Here is a 23,229-nt window from a genome sequence, read left to right as displayed (position 1 = left end):
TGCTCCTCTCACCCCACAGGGGTTGAACATGGGGATGGGTCAAATGCAAAGGACAAATTTCACCACACCTGGTGCGTGTGACAATCGTTGGGACTTTAACTTTAACTTCATTATGGGTTTTTTCTACGAGTAAAACGCTTCCTTGTGGTTGACATAATATATAATAATGATTCTTTGCTCAAAATTTTGCATTGATTATTTTTTATAGACCATCTTCATGCCACTTTCGGACCATCTCTTGTAGGCAGTTTTATTTACGTGCCTCCACTTCGACTGAGTCTTCTCCCTGCCAGCCATGTTGTAGTTTTTAGTCTGTCTACTGACAGACATAAGTTAGAACTAGGGATGTCCCGATCCGATATTTGGATCGGATCGGCCGCCGATATTTGCAAAAAAATGCGTATCGGCAAGGCATGGGAAAATGCCGATCCAGATCCAGTTAAAAAAAAAACTCCGCTCCGTGTTTTCCAACGCACCTATTTAAATAGTACATTCCACTTTTCTGCTGCTCCCTATAATTTCCGTTCCGCATTTTCCAGCACACCTTCAACACATCCGCAGGTCTGTGGATTCTAACACAGTTGCTTTTAGCTGCTGGCATTACACGACAGGCTCTTCTCACTCTTTCCTGTGTCTCCCTCTCACAGACAGCAAGCGCACCTTCTTACACACGTCACATACTGTCACGTCATACGTCACATACTGTCACGTCATACGTCACATACGTATAAGCCCTCCCCGAGCAGAGAGGTAGCAGCATGGCTAAGGTTAGCTGTGATGCTAGCGCAGCCGTGTGACCAACGTTCTCTCTAAGGTGCGCGCTTGTGCAATTGCGCACTGTTTAAACGTCCTCTGCGCATAGCAATTATATGCCACGCACAAAATCAAATAAAAAAATAAGCGCATAACAATTTTCGACACACGGACACGACAGAGAAAACAGTTTTCGTCATCATTGTTCAAATATTATAACGTCTGTCAAGACGCTTATCTCCGTTCGGTGCCACACGTCCACACCGTCAAAATGCCGAGGCAAAAATTTCCAGATCAACACCGTATGAAAAAATTAGTGATTTTTTTAGTTGTGATTTCCTTCTCTGCATGAAAGTTTAAAAGTAGCATATATTAATGCAGTATGAAGAAGAATGTTTTAATGTAGACATGCAAGCCTTAAAAGAAAATGTTGAAAATCAAGACTACATTTCCTGCAAATGGATGCATTTCTACCCTATATTTTAACTTTAGATTTATTCTCATATCAAACTCTTTTGGCTGTCTTTTTGACACTTACATCCGGCGCCCCCCTCCACACCCTGGATTATAAATAATGTAAATAATTCAATGTGATTATCTTGTGTGATGACTGTATTATGATGATAGTATATATCTGATAGTATATATCTGTATCATGAATCAATTTAAGTGGACCCCGACTTAAACAAGTGTAAAAACTTATTGGGGTGTTACCATTTAGTGGTCAATTGTACGGAATATGTACTTCACTGTGCAACCTTTATAATAAAAGTCTCAATCAATCAATCAATCAAAACACATAGAATCATCATACTGCTGTGATTATATGCATCAAGTGTTCATTCAAGGCTAAGGCAAAATATCGAGATATATATCGTGTATCGCAATATGGCCTTAAAATATCGCAATATTAAAAAAAGGCCATATCGCCCAGCCCTAGTTCAATGATGCCATTTCTGTTTGTCATGTATAATTTTGTCTATTTTGTGTTTATCCTTGAATAAACAGGTCAGTTTCTTGTTACCAACCATTGTGTATTATTCAAACTCCCCTAATTCAGCTGGCTAGTTGTTATCAAGAGTACTAAAACCCTTTTCAACATGATTCTGACAACTAAGTAGGCTAAATAACTTTAATACATGCTCGGATAGGCCAGTATCGGTATCGGTCAGTATCGGTATCGGATCGGAAGTGCAAAAACCTGGATTGGGACATCCCTAGTTAGAACTATAGGCTTCTTTGTATTGGAAATGGCAACAGCCGAGAGTGCATTTGCATGAACAAGCCAGTCTACCACACATCAAGTGGATAGAGAAAAAGAAGGAACTTACAACCAAATTCAATGAAGAAGGCAATGTTACTACAATGGAGGACTTGCACAGAGCACTTTGGGTAAAGCGCAACCATGTATAAAGGTCTTTTCTGACATCCTCAATTGGGCAAATTCCGAACAGCTTGTTTGGAAGAAGTATGAAGGAAGGCAAGATTGTTTTATAAATATCTCTGCAATGCCTCCACAGTGTGATTTCACATTTTCGGAACTTATGCAGATCCCAAATAAACAAAAACAGGTACCAATAGGTAAGAAAAGTAGGTTTTATATAATATGCAGTGCACCATCTCAGCCAATACTGGTTAGCTACCCATAGCGTGCATTTGCTACAACATTGAGATCATTCAACCCTGCATGGTACCGCACACCACCATGGCTAGAGTATTCTGTGCTGCGAAATGTTTGCTTCTGTTTCCCCTTTTGGAAATATAGCAGCGCTGTTAATGACAGGGATGTTGATTTGACCTTAACTGCTTTTAACAATTGGAAAGCAGCACTTGATGGAGACAAAGTGCTACACAGATGCATGCCACAAACATGTGCATGCTTCAACTGTAGGGACTCAACAAAAGCACAGAGGCTAAAGTGTTGACTCGCTGTTAGTTGGTAAAACACAACTTGGAAAACTAACCCACTATGTATAGAGTGTGGGCAGTGCTGTTAAGTGAAGTCCTACTTAAGGTTGAATTCAATTTAAGAATTAGGCCATCCAGTTAAGATAAATGTTGTGATGATGTCTTTAATATAAATACATTTAATAAAGTCAAATACAAATAAGGCAACAAGAGAAGTATCCTACACTAAAGTAAATGTGAACAGCCGATATGGGCATCTACATCTACTATATGATCATCTACATCAGGGGTGCTCATTACGTCGATCGCGAGCTACCGGTCGATCTCGGAGGGTGTGTCAGTCGATCACCAGCCAGGCATTAAAAAAATAGTCCTAAAAATGAGCGATCATAAATCTTCACTATGACGTCACTTTGGTCACTTGATTGACATTCACGGCACCCGAGGGTCTTCTGAGATGACGCTGGCGAGAAACACTTTATTTCAACAGACTCTGGCGCCGTACCTGTCGTCAAAACTCCAAAGACCGACTGCACAGTTGCGCTACCAAAATAAGAGTCTCAGAAAGCTGGCGTGCACAAGCTAGCAAGCTATGGAGTTTGCTGACAATGTATTTCTTGTAAAGTGTATACAAAGGAGTATGGAAGCTGGACAAATAAGATGCCAAAAACCAACCACTTTCATGTGGTATTGGACAGAAAGGAGGACTTTTTTTCTCCTCCATTCGAAAATGCGGACATTATCAGCACCACTGTCTGATTCCAATCAATGCAAGTCATCAGAATCAGGTAATACACCAACTTATATTCTTGTCTTCATGAAAGAAAGGAATCTATATGTGTTAAACACGCTTGTATTATCTTTAAACACCTTTAATTTATTAACAATATTAACTATATGTGTTAAACATGCTTGTATTATCTTTAAACACCTTTAATTTATTAACAATATTAACTATATGTGTTAAACATGCTTGTATTATCTTTAAACACCTTGAACTTGTTAACAATATTAACTATATGTGTTAAACATGCTTGTATTATCTTTAAACACCTTTAACTTGTTAACAATATTAACTATATGTGTTAAACATGCTTGTATTATCTTTAAACACCTTTAACTTGTTAACAATATTAACTATATGTGTTAAACATGCTTGCATTATCTTTAAACACCTTTAACTTGTTAACAATATTAACTATATGTATTAAACATACTTGTATTATCATTAAACACCTTTAATTTTTTAACAATATTAACTATATGTGTTAAACATGCTTGCATTATCATTAAACACCTTTAACTTGTTAACAAAAACATATATTTCATAAATAAGTAAATATAAATTATATGTATGAATGAGGTAGATCCCCACGACTTGATCAATTGAAAAGTAGCTCGCCTGCAGAAAAAGTGTGAGCACCCCTGATCTACATCTACTATATGATCATCTACATCTACTATATGATCATCTACATCTACTATATGATTTGCCTGAGAAGCTGGACAGGACAAAAAAAAAAAAAAGATAAATTGTTGATAAAATGCTAATGGCTCCTTTATTTTATTTATTTTACTTGTATTTTTAGTCCCCCCGCCCCTGAGGGATTGCCACCTTATTGTGGTCAGGGGGTTGTGTACCTCAGTGACCTCAAGAACTACACCGACAGAATCTTACTGTAGTCTTCAGGTGGGACACTCAAGCTGAACAGGCCTAAAGGTAGAGGCCTGACAAAGTACAATCCACTTCTCCAGGTCGGAGTTGGAAACATAGCTAACAACCAAATTCAATGAAGAAGGCAATGTTACTACGGTATTAGCACAGAAATAAGCAGCGTGTACACATGATGCCTCCTTCACATTTCTGACTGCCTATAACCGGTACTGCCAATCACTTGAATTCATTTGGTTATAAAAACGTATGCACTTCAAGCCATGTTTACTAGAACTTTATTTATGGCGGCTGTCCTCTCATGGTGTCAGATGAAAACGGGTCTTTGTTCACGTGGTGGCATGTGGAGAGAAGCCTTTTGCGAAAGGAGGCTGGCATGACTGATCTTTGCGGGGGACCAGCGCAGTGTGACGGAACCAATGTCTCAATGGGACTAACTGCCATTTTCAAAGAACACACACATTTCCGTCCGCCGGGCCATTTGTGACCAAATGACTTTTAGAAATGACCAACTCTGAGTCTTCAAAGCAACTATAGCAATTTGTTTACTGTGACACGGGTGGATGGATTACAAAAGCTGACATAAGGCTTCTTGCATTAAAGAGACATTCAGAAAAACAACATCTGTAGAAATATGTTCTTTCACAACAGTCACAATGGCCCAACCTCTGACATATCACTTTTGTTGAGATAAGAAAAATAGAACTAAAGCGCCTCAAAATGACTTTTTTACAACTCCAGGTCAACATTCAGATAGGTTAGCAGGTTCAAACTACAAAAAAGTTAAGTATAGACTCACAACTAATGCAATTAGAGGTATGATTACTGCTGCATATGTTGCTTTCAACAAAAGTATGTAACAACGCTACTATTATTCAGTTTGTAATTCAGGGTATGGACCGCGTTTTGCATGTTGGGTCAGTAGCAGCGTGGTAGTGAATAAGTGTTAAAAGAAGAGATTGAAGAAGTGTTAGCAGTAGGGTAGCATAATTAGGCTCAAAAGGATATTCACATTTATTTTCATGAATATTGAAATCATGATTATTAATGACGATTATTCAACATGTTAGGTACAAATAGTAACAATGGGGGGGTGCACGAATGTGAAGTTACCACATAATTTGAAATGAAAGTCTAACAAAAAGGCAAAATAAACGTTATTCATTATCCAAGACAAATATTTGTGTTTTTGTTCATTATTAGTTCACATATCAGCTTTTTGTCATTACATTATTCCTTTAGCTTGATTTATCCATTTTGATGTTTTTTTCAGGGCCATAAAAACAGCCTTGTTCTGTGGGTGGCCTGCTTGACACCCTGGCCTGACCTAATCATACATTTGATTATTTGTAGTGTGAAACATGCATATTAAATAACAAAATATTGGCAAGGTAAAGCAAGACATTTGTATTTATAGAGCACAATTCATACACAAGGCAATTCAAATTGCTTTGCAGAAAATTAAAAGAAGGCAAAAATAAAGATATAAAATCATAATTCAAATCAAAATCAGAAAATACAATCATCATAAAAACAATCATAATCAATTAAAATAAATCAAATAATGTACAGTGTTTCCCACAGGGCAGGCATCTATTTGTGGTGGTGTGGTCGGGGGGCGGGGGGTGGCGGCGGCAGCGGCGATGACCAAGAAGAATGCGGAGTTGGAATATAATTACAACACTTTATGTACATATTTATATACAGATTATAACAATTAGTTATTCACTGAAATAGATTTATTAATTGTGGTTCTTACAAAAAATATATCTTATAAAATATAAAAGCTAAAATGTCTCTTAAAGCTCTGCCCCTTTAATTAGTTTATACTAAATAATTTAACTTTAGCCTACTACTACAACCATATTATTTACCAGCAACATAAAGTGAAACAGAGGCAGAGGTGTCCTGCCACAGTCAGTCAACCTCCTCCTCCTCCTCCTCCTGCTGCTGCTGACCAGGTGGCACTGGAGCTAGTCGCTCTATGTTTTGTCGTGGTCCTCTCTATAAGGCACATAAGAATATAAATTAGGACCCTTTTCATTAGAAAAGTGCATTTCTGATCTGCCCCTGCTTTATTTTTCAGTGTTTGCTGAGTCTCACCTGTTCCCTCCGCCCTAATTTTTCTACTTGCCCGACTTCTCAAATCTACTTTCCCCAATATTTTTACTTGTCCTGCCTAGGTTTTTTTCTGGCTGTGTAGTGCTCATGGCTTATATCTTACTAAAATTCTTCCCGTTGACTATTTACAACACTACACAGTATTTATTATTATTATTATCTATAATTACATTTAAATGGCATTGCATACATGTAAAATTAAATGCTATTTCACATTATTTGACCAGTAGCAGTTACACCCATCTGAACAGGTCAGCCACCTGTTTAAAGCCCGATCACAGTTGAAATCTTGAAATGAAGGGCCTTTAATGGCCAAAACATTAACCTGGACAACATTTTAACAGCTGGTTGGCTCAGATTTTATTCTTTTCATTGCATTCACAAGCTGCAGTGGACATTTTAGCTTGAGTATTAATGTAGTATCTGAAGCACCGTCTCCACGTGTGTTTATTGACAACAGTGTTATAACCTGGACACGTCAGCTCGTCGCTATGAAAACAGGTGATTGTTATTACGAGTCAAACAGCGGGGGTGTTAATGAAGCAGCGTCAGGCTGCTCACCGTCAGTGAAACGCTTGGTGAAGTCGCGGATTAAAGTTAAATATATGACGAGCCGCGAGCAATGCAGCTATAACCTATCTACCTATAACCTATATTACCCTCGTATTTTGATCCCGTCCGTCCGTCTTCGTCTTCGTCTTCTTCGTCTTCGTCTTCTTCTTCTGACCCACCAGGTGAATTAAGTGCTATTGGCGGAGTTACAATGCATAGTAGGCTACCGCCACCTACTGCACCGGAGTTGTGACTACAAGCAACATTCACAGACAGAGTCTCATTGCTTTTATGAGCGGTCGAGCGAGTCAAAAGCCGAAAAATCCATTTGTGGCGGACGTAATTCTTTCGTGGCGGGCCGCCACAAATAAATGAATGTGTGGGAAACACTGAATGTAGATAAAATACCTTCATTTGTCATATGAACAATTAAATAAAAGTGTTTTCAGTTTGGATTTGAACATTGCCAACGTTGAGGCCCGCCTTGCATCTTCAGGAAGATTATTGTAGATTTTAGAAGCATAAAACTGAGACGCAGTTCCACCTTGTTTGGTCCTGACTCTGGGCACCAGCAGGAGACCACTCCCTGACGTTCTCAGAGGTCGAGATGGTTCATATGCTTCTAACATGTCAGAGATGTACTTTGGCACAAGGCCATGAAAAGACTTGTACACAAAGAGAGCTGTTTTAAAGTATATTCTCTGAGCAACAGGAAGCCAGTGCAGTGACCGAAACACTGGACTAACGTGGTCGTATTTCATGGTTCTAGTCGGGACTCGAGCAGCAGCAATCTGGATGTACTGCAGCTTGTTTAGAGAGCGCAGTGAGAAGACCATTACAGTGGTCTAACCGGCTGGAGACAAAGGCCTGGGTTAGTCTTTCTCGGTCTTATTTAGGCATTATTACTCTGATTTTGGCAATGTTTTTCAGGTGGTAAAAAGCTGCTAATGTTATTGACTTAATGTGGCTGTAAAAGTTCAAGTCTGAAATATAAAACTATAGCTTTATTTGGTGTCACAACTTTACCCACGTGAAAGAGTCCTCTACTGTGCAATTACATTTTCACATTCTCTGGATTCATACGTATGTGCAGGAATCCTAAAGGGGAGAGCTTGATCGTGATTCAAATTTGATTCTGAATGTGAGTGTGAATGTTTGTCTGTGTTGGCCCTGCGATGATGTGGCAACTTGTCCAGGGTGTCCCCTGCCTTCCGCCCGAGTGCAGCTGGGATAGGCTCCAACTCCCCCCCCCCCCCCACAAACCAAAGAGGGACAAGTGGTAGAACATGGATGGATGGCTGGATGATTGTACAGCACTAGTTGGTAGTAGTTTTCATGTGGTTGTTATTACCCGGTCCTCTGAGCTGCCCGATCCGTTTGCACATGCGCCAAAGGCATACTTGCCAACCTTGAGACCTCTGATTTCGGGAGGTGGGGGGAGGGGGGTGGGGGTTGGCGTGGGACGGGGCGTGGTTGGGGCGTGGCTAAAAGGGGAGGGGTATATTTACAGCTAGAATTCACCAAGTCAAGTATTTCATATATATATATAAATACATAAATAAATATATATATATATATATATATATATATATATATATATATATAAGAAATACTTGACGTTCAGTGAATTCTAGATATATATATATATATATATATATATATATATATATATATTTATTGTATTATATATATATATTTTATTATACATTTTTTATATATATATATATATATATATATATATATATATATATATATATATATATGTATATGTATATATATATACATATATATATATGTATGTATAAAATAAATACTTGAATTTCAGTGTTCATTTATTTACACATATACACACACATAACACTCATCTACTCATTGTTGAGTTAAGGGTTGAATTGTCCATCCTTGTTCTATTCTCTGTCACTATTTTTCGAACCATGCTTAACACCCTCTCTGATGCATTGCTGTGTGGCACGCACAAAAGTGCTTTCATCAAATGCACTAGATGGCAGTATTGTCCTGTTTAAGAGTGTCACAACATTGCTGTTTACGGCAGACAAACTGCTTTACGGTATACAAAAAAGTGACTGCTGTTGTTGTGTGTTGTTACTGGGAGGACGTTAATGAAACTGCCTAACAATAAACCCACATAAGAAACCAAGAACTCGCCATCCATCATTCTACAGTTATAACGTGATTCGGCAGGTACGCTTTTTTATATTGTGGAGGACCTGAGTCCGCCTGAATTTCGGGAGATTTTCGGGAGAAAATTTGTCCCGGGAGGTTTTTGGGAGAGGCGCTGAATTTCGGGAGTCTCCCGGAAAATCCGGGAGGATTGGCAAGTATGGCCAAAGGTCACTTACATACAAACGAACGTTGTGGTATCCTACTCTGATCAGCGGTCCTTGAACATACCGTAAAAATACCTCTGTCTTGTATTCCTCCATGTATAACGATCACTTTCTTTTAAAAGAGCACAGCTTGTAAATTCGATGTGCACAATTAAATAGCTTAGTTGCTCAGAGTTGTTTCTGTAAGTTCAGATTGGAGTATGTTGTTTCTAAAAGGGGGAATACATTATTGTTTCTTGTTTTTGTGTTAGCATTTAAGGTGGCAAACGCGTGCGAATCAGTCAGTTACCAATCAGAGTTGTTTTGTTCATTTTAGTTTAAAAAGGTCATCCAAACCGTCAGGAGTTTTACTACGTTTATCATTATTAGCATTTATTGTTACATCCCTAATACAAATGCAAGGCTAACTTGTTCAGTTATCCTGCCTCATTAATAAGCTAACATCTGTTCGGAAACCGGTTCTCCCGATGCGTTGATAAGAAAAGAACCGATTCCATGGATTGCAATCCCTTTTTGAGAACCGGCTCCCATTATCAAAGCCACTATACCGTATTTTCTCGACCATAGGGCGCACCGTATTAAAAAGGCGCTGTGACAGTTAATGGGTTACGCTAGCTTAAAACATAAGCTAGCATGCATTGACGCAGTTTTAAAAAGGCAGCAGGAGCAAAGCTGAGTTCGATTCTACTTTATTGAAGTATTTATCAATGTACTCACATTATTTTCTGATCAATCCTCATGCACAAATCCATCAAAGTCCTCATCTTCTGTGTCCCAAATGAACAGCTGGGCAAGTTCTCCATCAAACACGCCAGATTCCCTCTCCTCATTTTCAAAGTCAGTCTCCTCGGAAAAGATGCCGGCTTTTGCGAAAGCTGGAAGAACAGTGCAAGCAGACACGTTGGCTCAAGCATCCACGATCCATTCACAAATTGTGGCGTAACTCGCCCGACGCTGCCTCCCAGTTTCCGTGAAGCTGTGTCCGTCTGTCATCCATCGCTCCCATGACGCTCACAACTTCACTTTGAACTAGGGTGACCAGGTGTCCGGATTTAGGCCGGACAGTCCGGATTTTTTATGCCCTGTCCGGCGTCCGGCGCAGCATCAAGCCGGAGATGTATTTGTCCTCCTTTTTGAGGCACTAGGCTTGAAAAGCGGAGTTTTTTCATCTTTGCTGGGCTGCAGCGCGATAGCCAATCAAAGACCGTAAAAAATGCCCCCAACGCAGTAACGTATCAAATGATTGGCTAAGAGCTGTGTCGGATACAAATCTGCTTATCATTGGTTAAAAAAGTAAACAAGGGTTCATGTGCTGCTGCGGCATAACATTGACAGAAAGTTAGCATCATGCCAAAACGCAAGACCTCGTGTAATTCTGAATGGACAAAAGAGCACGAATTTATAACGAAAAGCAGCCGAGACTCATTTCATGGCTTCTGCACACTTTGTCGATGTGATGTCGACGTAAGTAGTCAGGGGAAAGCTGCAATTGAACGGCATACGGGTACGGATAAACATAAAAGTAATAAACGTGCGGCACCTCTTCAATGAGGACATTTTTTCGTGAAGTTTCGTCGCCCCTGGATGACAAGATAACCGCTGCGAGCTGTAAGGTGTACCATGCTGTAAAGCAGTGGTTCTCAAATGGTACCCTGGGGGTATGTAATGTAATGTAAGTTCATAAACTGAACATCAAATCAAGTCGGCTATTCCATTCATTACCATAAACCCAGAGTTTCCCCCATGCCATGATGGTTTGACCCTCACTAAAATGTCTGTCAAAAAGAAGTGTGAAAAGAAATGCAACAATGCAATATTCAGTGTTGACAGCTAAATTTTTTGTAGACATGTTCCATAAATATTGATGTTAAAGATTTCTTTTTTTGTGAAGAAATGTTTAGAATTAAGTTCATGAATCCAGGTGGATCTCTATTACAATCCCCAAAGAGGGCACTTTAAGTTGATGATTACTTCTATGTGTAGAAATCTTTATTTATAATTGAATCACTTGTTTATTTTTCAACAAGTTTTTAGTTATTTTATATATTTTTTTCCAAATAGTTCAAGAAAGACCACTACAAATGAGCAATATTTTGCACTGTTATACAATTTAATAAATCAGAAACTGATGACATAGTGCTGTATTTTACTTCTTTATCTCTTTTTTTCAACCAAAAATGCTTTGCTCTGATTAGGGGGCACTTGAATTAAAAAAATGTTCACAGGGGGTACATCACTGAAAAAAGGGTTGAGAACCACTGCTGTAAAGCATCACCAGTCCTACAGAAGTTTAGACTGCGGCATGAAAGTGGACCGGGAGATTTTCAGTGACTATCCCACAGCTAAAGGGATGGCCTGTGGCCGAACAAAAGCCAAGGCATTGTGCGAGAACGTCATCGCTCACTATTCGGTACAGGAACATACCGACTACATAAAAGAAAACAACCTACCCTTTTCCGTGGCAACCGACGCCTCAAATAAAGGAACAAACAAGTGTTTTCCCATTGTGGTAAGGTATTTTCACTTTGATGAAGGCATCCAACATGTCCTGTTGGATTTTTATAGTGACAGCAACGAAACGCCATAACAAACTAGCTGCTGGCAAAACTTTAGATGTCTGGCTTAGAGGTGAAAAACATGTCTGCATATGCAGCAGACAATGCCAGTGTCAATTGTGGCAAACATAACAGTGTGTATCAGAAGTTGAAACTGAGCCAAAAAGATGTGCTCCCTGCAAACTGTTTGGCCCATATTCTGCATAACACAACCAGATATGCAGCAAGCAGCCTTGATGTTGATGTGGAAAATTTTTTGTGGCATTTTTTTTAAATTATATATGTTAACTACATTTAAGTCCACACATGTTATGCTTTGTGGTACTCTGCACTTGAAAAGATTCATCTCAGTTGTCACTTTTTGAACACCACAATGTATTGAATAAATACAAATACTGTTAACAAACACTTGACTTTAATATTTTTTTCCTATTCAGCCACACAAACATCATCTTTAAACCACTCAAAATTGTACTATAAATAAGAGTATACCAGAGTCCTATGTACACCATAGTAATTTATTGATATGCCGCATAATGTCCTCCTTTTTGGTGTCATGGAAATGGTCACCCTACTTTGAACGTCCTGTTTACACCCAGGTCCAGCGGTTGGAGTTCCTTCGTCATGCCTTAATGATGACTCCGGGTGGAAACTTTTCTTTCGGCAGCGTCTCCCCCTTGAAATTCACCATAGGTGGCAGTTTCTGTCCATTAGCATAGCAAGCTAGCACAACAGTAAAAGCCGACTTCTCTTGCCCCGTTGTGCGTAATCGATTCTCTACCGTGCTGGTCCCCTTCTTCTCCACAGGGTGCTTCACCGGGATGTCGAAAGTGAGCGTCCATGTTGGTGATGTGATTGTCGGCAACTTTTTTATTTACAATGCACATAGCCGCACTATATGCTCACTGGGCGCGTGCCTTTAGCTTCCTCTCTCACCTGAAACCTTCACCCTTTAACGTCCGCATGCTGTCCTCAGTCACGTCCGCCTTTCCTCCATATAAACAGTGTGCCGGCCCAGTCACATAACATCTACGGCTTTTGGAACAACAACCTATCTGGATTTGATAAGAGATTCGATAAGGAATCGGTTCGATAAGAGGATTCGATAATGGCATCGACATCGATCATTTCTTAACGAACATCATCCCTAAACGTCACAGTACTGTACATATATTTTGTTATACAAATCCCGTTTCCATTTGAGTTGGGAAATTGTGTTAGATGTAAATATAAACGGAATACAATGATTTGCAAATCATTTTCAACCCATATTCAGTTGAATATGCTACAAAGACAACATATTTGATGTTCAAACTGATAAACATTTTTTTTTTTTGCAAATACCGTATTTTCCGCATCATAAGGCGCCCTGGGTTAAAAGCCGCGCCTTCAATGAACGGCATATTTCAAAATTTTGTCCACCAATAAGCCGCCCCGTGTTGTAAGCCGCATCTAACTGCGCTAAAGGAATGTCAAAAAAACAGTCAGATAGGTCAGTCAAACTTTAATAATATATTAAAAACCAGCGTTCTAACAACTCTGTTCACTCCCAAAATGTACGCAAATGTGCAATCACAAACATACGTATATCAACATGGACAGAGCTGCGTGAAAAAAGCCACCCGGCCTCTTCGCGTAAACTTAAACTTACCTTAACCACTCGCTCATCTTTTCTTCATCCATCCCTTCGAGTTAGCTTTTATGATGACGCCGGCTGGAAAGGTCTCTTTTGGCAAGGTCTTCCTTTTGAATATCACCATGGGTGGAAGTTAGCATGGCAAGCTAGAACCACAGTGAAGGATGACTTCTCATTCCCTGTGGTGCGAATATTCACCGTACGTGCTCCCGTTGTATCCACAGTGCGGTTCACAGGAATATCAGTTGCTGTGAAATACGGTAGTAATCCGTGTGCGGATGGAGAGATTGCGTCTTTTCATGAACCGGGTCCTTGTCGCTTAGTAGGAGCCATTTTGTGGTCTTTACAGATGTAAACAGGAAATGAAACGTACGGTGATATCCGCGCGTTTTTTCTTCTTCTTCCGGGGGCGGGTGGTTGCTTACAGTAGAAGAAGAAGCGCTTCCTGTTCTATGGGGGCGGGTGCTTACCTTGGCGGTTGCTTGCGTAGAAGAAGAAGCGCTTCCTGTTCTACCGGGAAAAAAGATGGCGGCTGTTTACCTAAGTTGCGAGATCGAAACTTTATGAAAATGAATCTTAATATTTATCCATATATAAAGCGCACCGGGTTAAAAGCCGCACTGTCAGCTTTTGAGTAAATTTGTGGTTTTTAGGTGCGGCTAATGGTGCGGAAAATACGGTAATCATTAACTTTAGAATTTGATGCCAGCGACACGTGACAAAGAAGTTGGGAAAGGTGGCAATAAATACTGATAAAGTTGAGGAATGCTCATCAAACACTTATTTGGAACATCCCACAGGTGTGCAGGCTAATTGGGAACAGGTGGGTGCCATGATGGGGTATAAAAACAGCTTCCCAAAAAATGCTTAGTCTTTCACAAGAAAGGATGGGGCGAGGTACACCCCTTTGTCCACAACTGCGTGAGCAAATAGTCAAACAGTTTAAGAACAACGTTTCTCAAAGTGCAATTGCAAGAAATTGAGGGATTTCAACATCTACGCTCCATAATATCATCAAAAGGTTCAGAGAATCTGGAGAAATCACTCCACGTAAGCGGCATGGCCGGAAACCAACATTGAATGACCGTGACCTTCCATCCCTCAGACGGCACTGTATAAAAAAACCGACATCAATCTCTAAAGGATATCACCACATGGGCTCAGGAACACTTCAGAAAACCACTGTCACTAAATACAGTTGGTCGCTACATCTGTAAGTGCAAGTTAAAGCTCTACTATGCAAAGCCAAAGCCATTTATCAACAACATCCAGAAACGCCGCCGGCTTCTCTGGGCCCGAGATCATCTAAGATGGACTCATGCAAAGTGGAAAAGTGTTCTGTGGTCTGACGAGTCCACATTTCAAATTGTTTTTGGAAATATTCGACATCGTGTCATCCGGACCAAAGGGGAAGCGAACCATCCAGACTGTTATCGACGCAAAGTTGAAAAGCCAGCATGTGTGATGGTATGGGGGTGCATTAGTGCCCAAGACATGGGTAACTTATACATCTGTGAAGGCACCATTAATGCTGAAAGGTACATACAGCTTTTGGGACAACATATGCTGCCATCTAAGCGCTGTCTTTTTCATGGACGCCCCTGCTTATTTCAGCAAGACAATGCCAAGCCACATTCAGCACGTGTTACAGCAGCGTGGCTTCATGAAAAAAGAGTGCGGGTACTTTCCTGGCCCGCCTGCAGTCCAGACCTGTCTCCCATCGAAAATGTGTGGCGCATTATGAAGCCTAAAATACGACAGTGGAGACCCCGGATTGTTGAACGACTGAAGCTCTACATAAAACAAGAATGGGAAAGAATTCCACTTTCAAAGCTTCAACAATTAGTTTCCTCAGTTCCCAATCATTTATTGAGTGTTGTTAAGAGAAAAGGTGATGTAACACAGTGGTGAACATGCCCTTTCCCAACTACTTTGTCACGTGTTGCAGCCATGAAATTCTAAGTTAATTATTATTTGCAAAAAAAATTTAAGTTTATGAGTTTGAACATCAAATATGTTGTCTTTGTAGTGCATTCAATTGAATATGGGTTGAAAAGGATGTGCAAATCATTGTATTCCGTTTATATTTACATCTAATACAATTTCCCAACTCATATGGAAACAGGGTTTGTACTATATTGCCCACTTAAATAAAATAAAACACATTTCATTAATGTTGTGCACTTATTTTCTGACAAAAGGGTCACAAAATGATTTGACTTAATCATTTTCAAACACAACACGACAATTTAAAGGCTCTCTCAAGCCGCCATTGTGCCCGAGAACTATCTGAGCGTAAAATACATTTTCTTTGGTTGCAAAAGAGGATATGATGCTCTGCTGCTGACAACCAGGACATGGTCTTGAATCAGCCTCATTCCAGTAGAGATGTGTGAAAGCCAAGCCTCTGTGAACACACGCAGACGCACATGCACAGGCCGTCTGCAGATTCACGCTATATGAATACATTATTCCTCGGAGACAATCAAGTCCCTAATTATAGACCAGAAGTAAGCTTTTGAAGCTAGTCAAATTATGACATCGGACTCGGCCGACATCCTGCATGGCTGCAATGCGACTCTGTGTCTGTCTGAATGAGAGGTAATACGGATAAGTGCCTAATGTGAATCACACAATATTCATGCAATCTGTAAATGTATACTACAAACACCTGCACACACACGCACATGCACACACAACATTAGGCAACAATGCACCTATAACATAAAAGATTAAACATACTATCTTTTTGATAAGTAAAATGTTAAGAATTAATTAATGATACAATTCTATACATTGAGTCTATTAGATTAAAAATACCAGATGTTAATCAATAATCAATAATCTCAGTAAAACTAAAATAATGCTATTTGGTAATAGTAGAAAAGAGCATCATACACAAATACAAATAGACGGAGTAGACATAGAAAGGGTAAAAGAAACTCGATTTTTGGGAGTATTAATAGATGATCAAATGAACTGGAAATCTCATATACAAAACATACAACATAAGGTGGCAAAAAACATTTCAATAATGAATAAAGCAAAATATGTCCTGGGCCAAAAATCACTACATATTCTCTACTGCTCGCTAGTGTTACATATCTGAGTTATTGTGCAGAAATATGGGGAAATAACTACAAATGTGCGCTACATTCGCTAACCGTGTTACAAAAAAGATCAATTAGAATTAAAGCTGCAAGCAGCGTTGGACGGGCCCGCGTATTTGGCAGGTGCTAGTCCTAAGTGTCCCAATACTTTTGTCTACTTTTAGTCTGAAGTGTCCCAAGACTTTTGTCTAGTGTACCTACCTTGTCTGCATTGTGTGGGCACGTTGGTGCTTCCTGCTTTTAAGCAGCCATCTTAAAAAAAACAGCAGCATCAGCGCAGCGGGTCTTTGAAGGGTCATAAAATCAAAACCGGAGCAGTTAATTAAAAAGCGCTTCTGTTGTTGTAATCACAAGGGTTCAATGTCTCTCCTGTGTTAGTTTGAAGGCGAAACGACAAACGCGCTCAGAGGAGTTCGTTTTTGAAGGAAGGTGACTGGTTTTTACAAAAAATTTGTTTTGAAGGGGGAATAGCAAACTTCCTTTTGATTTTTGCTGGGGGTAGTCAATTTATGAAATGTAGGTCTAAGTGAGACCTACAGAGAGGTTTTTGTTTCATCTCTCTCCGACTTTCCCAGTGGGAGTGACAGGCAGTTTTGTCAGATTTTTCATCCGAGGAGCAGTTTTTTGTGCGTTTTATTAAAAAATTGCTGTAGAGCACAATTTTTAGATTCGGGGTTAGGTTTTTTCATTAGATCACAGTTTTAGCCAGTCCTGATATGTGTGTTCAGTTAGGTGAGTTTTGAAGCATGTTAAGGGGGTCAAATTAGAGCTCAAAGAGGCAAAAGTGACTGTTTTTAGTACTTTTCTGTCTTGAAGGGGGAATTGCCAACTTCCTGTTGATTTTAGCCCAAAGATGTACAATTGAAAAATGTAGGTCTAAGTCAGACCTACATAAAGGTTTTTGTTTCATGTCTCTCCGACCTTCCTAGTGGGAGTTACAGGCAGCGTAGTTTTTTTCTTCTTCCTAGGGGGCGCTAGAGCGCAATTTTGAGTTTTGGGGTTTGGTTTTTTTATTAAAAGGCAATTTTCGCAGGTCCTGATGTGTGGGTCAAATATGGTGAGTTTTGAAGCATGTTAAGTGGGTCAAATTAGTGCTCGAAGAGGCGGCGGAAGAAGAAAGAAAGAAAGAATAATAAAACCTTACAATAACAATAGGTCCTTATGTCCCATTGCATAAGGACTCCCTTCGGGAGTCCTTTTGCAATGGGCCATTGCGGGCCCTAATAATACATAATGTTGGATATAGAGAACACACAAACCCTTTATTTATTAAGTCAAAAATATTAAAGTTCGGTGATTTGGTAAAATTGCAAACAGCTAAAATGATGTACAAAGCAAACTATAACCTGCTACCAAAGAATGTACCACAATTCTTCTCAACTAAAGAGGAGAAATATAACCTTAGAGGAAAAAATAATTTAAAACATTTATATGCACGTACAACACTTAAAACTTTTAGCATATCAGTATGTGGAATTAAATTATGGAATGGATTAAGTAAAGAAGTTAAAAATTGTACTGATATGATCCAGTTTAAGAGGCTGTCCAAAATAATAGTGCTTACAGAGTACAAAGAAGAAGAATTATGAGAAATACTTTCAACCTTATTGAAAATAAGATATTCTTCATCTCAGTCTGTTAATAATGACTGAATTAATTAATTAATTACATATTACAAAACTGTTGTATACTAATTCATAGATGTTATTTTATTATATAAAAAGGTCAGTAAATGATTCTATATATTTGTAAACGCTTTGAAGTGGGAAAGAGGTAGGATTAAATAAGCTTTGCTTCTTCCTACTCCTTTTCGGGCGTGATGTAAAATGAAATGATATGAAATTGTGTGATGTATTATGATGTAAGTGTGTTCATGTTCGAAATAAACTAAAGAAAAAAAAATATATATATATATATATACCAGTGTGCAGATTTTTTTTTTTTTAAATCCTCACAAAATGCGTGTTTCTTTTTTAATAAGTTAGTTTTTGGTGTTTTACTGTTGTTGTTGTTGCTGCTATTTTAACTGTCCTTTTCTGCATTGTTTTTTAACACTTTTCCTGTCTTTGCTTTTAAATGTACACAAGTTTAAGAATTATTTTGTATTTTGTAACAGCCGAATAAGCAGCATAGTTACAGTATAAATAAATATTTATGAATTAATTAATCACCTTTTGTTGTTCATAAGCACATGCCTAAAATATTTGTAGCTGAGTTTGAAAGTTGATTGCGAAATTAGAGCTACTGAATTTGTGTACACTTAATAATCCGTCGATTTACCGTTAAAATAGTCGATGACTAGTCAACTATCAAAATAGTTGTTAGTTGTAGCCCTAGATACAGTACATATGCACACTTTTTCACAAAATAAACAGGAGACTGATAAATTGACATACAGTTACAGATTTTTCTTGTGGTTCTTCAACACGACTAAGTTGTAATGTTTGAATGGCACCGTCTTTCAGCAGCAGTTTAGCGATTAATCCAACTTCGTGCTGGCCCATGTTGACAAAACTGTCCCGTGTAGAATGTTGTGAATATATAAACATGGAACACGGAAGTATGTATTTTATGACATCAGAATAGATGGGACGGCATGACACAGGAGCATACCTGCCAACTACTCCGGTTTTCCCGTAATTAGTACGGTTTTCATCAACCTATTCCGGGTTACGGTTGCAGTGATAAAAAATACGGTTTTTCATTAATTAAAAAAAAAATATTTTTTTAAAAGTTTTATTCACGAAATCGCGTAACAACAATGACATTCGACCTGCTTCCGGTAACTTCCTATCGAGCCATTCCGCGAGGCTATTTATAGCACCGCTGCCAAGCACGAGGCACCAGTTGCCATTGTTTCCAAACGAGCGAACGATCATGGAATCAGCCGGAGAAAAATCGCATACGAGTCTTAAACCGAAAAGAAAAGTGCAGTCATTCCGTGAAGAATATTCAAAAGCCTATCCGGGAATAATTATCCGTTCCAAAAAGGGTGAAAACTACGCGAATTGCACTTTGTGCAGACAAGATTTTTCGATCGGACACGGAGGAATTAGCGATGTTAAAGACCACGTTGGGACAAAAAAACACAAGTCTAATGCCGTTGCTAGCGATACAAGTGGAAAACTTTCAACGTTTTTCGGATTTTAGCCACAAAAAGGTAATGACACCAATGTTATCTATTGGAATTGTTTAGTACTGTTAAAAGTGTTTATACTATTTATGCTTTCAAGTCCAAGTTGAAGAAATCTTGTTAAATGTTGACAGCATAACTACCAAAATACAGAAGTATGTCCTTAATATTTTTGCAGTGCTATTTCTGTTGAAAAGTTAAAATGATTACATTAGAGATGTGATGTGCCACTTTTCAAGTGTCTGATGGCTTCAATTAATTTTCATGAATTTTTCATATTTTGAATTATTTTGAAAGGCTTACAAAAAAACTACATTTGAATTGTAATTCCATGCTATTGACAGGACTATTAATTTTAATGAAGTTAGCTTACCATGTTTACAGTATGATAATTGTGATAGAAATGTGAATTTTAGGCACAGAATATTTTTTACAATTGAACAAGGCAGTAGATTATACAAGCTTGGACAGAAAGTTAATAATGACACCAATTTTTTTTTAATGGAATTGTTTAGTACTGTTTTACCATTTGTTTACTGTAAAAAGTGTTTATACTTTCAATTAACAAATTGAAGTCTTGTGAAAGGTTGACAGGATAACTGGCATTAACTGTCAAAATAATTTCAAACTATTGAAGTTAGCTTACAGAATAAACATGTCAATCAACCCATATGATTTTTGCTGTAATATTTTTGTTTTGAAAAGTCACTGTGACTGATAGAAAAGTGATGGCGAAGCCTGAACCCCCCACCAGGACTTTGTCCTGGACCTACCGGGGCCTGCGGCCCCTGGACCCTGGCTACTAGGTTTTTCTGATTTCAAAAGTTGGCAGGTATGCAGGAGGCTCCAACATAGTCAGAGGAGTGGCCTGGCAGAGAGTGTGTACTAGAATGCCCACATACAGGTAAAAGCCAGTAAATTAGAATATTTTGAAAAACTTGATTTATTTCAGTAATTGCATTCAAAAGGTGTAACTTGTACATTATATTTATTCATTGCACACAGACTGATGCATTCAAATGTTTATTTCATTTAATTTTGATGATTTGAAGTGGCAACAAATGAAAATCCAAAATTCCGTGTGTCACAAAATTAGAATATTACTTAAGGCTAATACAAAAAAGGGATTTTTAGAAATGTTGGCCAACTGAAAAGTATGAAAATGAAAAATATGAGCATGTACAATACTCAATACTTGGTTGGAGCTCCTTTTGCCTCAATTACTGCGTTAATGCGGCGTGGCATGGAGTCGATGAGTCTCTGGCACTGCTCAGGTGTTATGAGAGCCCAGGTTGCTCTGATAGTGGCCTTCAACTCTTCTGCGTTTTTGGGTCTGGCATTCTGCATCTTCCTTTTCACAATACCCCACAGATTTTCTATGGGGCTAAGGTCAGGGGAGTTGGCGGGCCAATTTAGAACAGAAATACCATGGTCCGTAAACCAGGCACGGGTAGATTTTGCGCTGTGTGCAGGCGCCAAGTCCTGTTGGAACTTGAAATCTCCATCTCCATAGAGCAGGTCAGCAGCAGGAAGCATGAAGTGCTCTAAAACTTGCTGGTAGACGGCTGCGTTGACCCTGGATCTCAGGAAACAGAGTGGACCGACACCAGCAGATGACATGGCACCCCAAACCATCACCCAACCATGCAAATTTTGCATTTCCTTTGGAAATCGAGGTCCCAGAGTCTGGAGGAAGACAGGAGAGGCACAGGATCCACGTTGCCTGAAGTCTAGTGTAAAGTTTCCACCATCAGTGATGGTTTGGGGTGCCATGTCATCTGCTGGTGTCGGTCCACTCTGTTTCCTGAGATCCAGGGTCAACGCAGCCGTCTACCAGCAAGTTTTAGAGCACTTCATGCTTCCTGCTGCTGACCTGCTCTATGGAGATGGAGATTTCAAGTTCCAACAGGACTTGGCGCCTGCACACAGCGCAAAATCTACCCGTGCCTGGTTTACGGACCATGGTATTTCTGTTCTAAATTGGCCCGCCAACTCCCCTGACCTTAGCCCCATAGAAAATCTGTGGGGTATTGTGAAAAGGAAGATGCAGAATGCCAGACCCAAAAACGCAGAAGAGTTGAAGGCCACTATCAGAGCAACCTGGGCTCTCATAACACCTGAGCAGTGCCAGAAACTCATCGACTCCATGCCACGCCGCATTAACGCAGTAATTGAGGCAAAAGGAGCTCCAACCAAGTATTGAGTATTGTACATGCTCATATTTTTCATTTTCATACTTTTCAGTTGGCCAACATTTCTAAAAATCCCTTTTTTGTATTAGCCTTAAGTAATATTCTAATTTTGTGACACACGGAATTTTGGATTTTCATTTGTCGCCACTTCAAATCATCAAAATTAAATGAAATAAACATTTGAATGCATCAGTCTGTGTGCAATGAATAAATATAATGTACAAGTTACACCTTTTGAATGCAATTACTGAAATAAATCAAGTTTTTCAAAATATTCTAATTTACTGGCTTTTACCTGTAAGTACGCTCGTCAAACTGTGACATTACAAATTGCACATTGTTAAGAAAGGACTACAAAACAGTGTTCAGAAGCATTCAAAACTACGTGCAGGCTCACGTTTAAATGCATGAAACTTATGATTTGACTCTTTGGCATCGTTTAACATGAGTATCCAACAGTGTGACAACAAGGGATGCACCCGGACAAGGTAAAATACCAGACTATTTTGTACGCAACAATTTACCCTTAAGGACCACATTCTTCGCTTTTGTCGTTAATTTTGCAGTGTGAGTGTGCGTGCGTATGCCTTTGCAGATAGCAAAATGTCCAAGCACCATTGTGTCTCTACCAGTCTCTCCCTCGTACAGAAAAAAAACCCAAAGATTTATGGCAGGGCTATTCAACTACGTAATGAAGAGGGCCGCAGTTTCAAGAACCCAAGGGCTCAGAGGCCGGACATTGAAATGTGAATGTTTCTTTGTGACTGCATTTACTTAATTACAAAGTAAACACATCGGCTTTCACACTGCACTACCAATAAAATAAAAATTGTTTAGGATTGATGTTCCTTCTTTTTAATTATTTTCCTTCCTTAGTTTTATTTCTTGTTTGCAAGACTGTAAATATAAACACAAATTAAACATAACAAAAGTATAACGTCTATTGGCTGCTGGTTAGCGCCTTGCATGGCAGCTCCCGCCATCAGTGTGTGAAAGTGTGTGTGAATGTGGAAATAGTGTCAAAGCGCTTTGAGTACCTTGAAGGTAGAAAAGCGCTATACAAGTATAACCCATTTATCATTTATTTATTTATTGTGTATTTTACATAAATAAAATGGAAGGTTTAGTGTTAATACATTCACACATTAAACTACACATGTTTACACTTATAGAAATTACACAACATTCACACACCAAACATTGTATGTGACTTATCACTATTAGCGTTTTCGCCCTCTACTCGTCAAAT

Source organism: Nerophis lumbriciformis, linkage group LG10 (assembly GCF_033978685.3).
Source record: "Nerophis lumbriciformis linkage group LG10, RoL_Nlum_v2.1, whole genome shotgun sequence".
Classification (NCBI taxonomy): Eukaryota; Metazoa; Chordata; class Actinopteri; order Syngnathiformes; family Syngnathidae; genus Nerophis; species Nerophis lumbriciformis.
The sequence above is the reverse complement of the archived record's forward strand: the minus strand, read 5'-3'. Positions refer to the sequence as shown.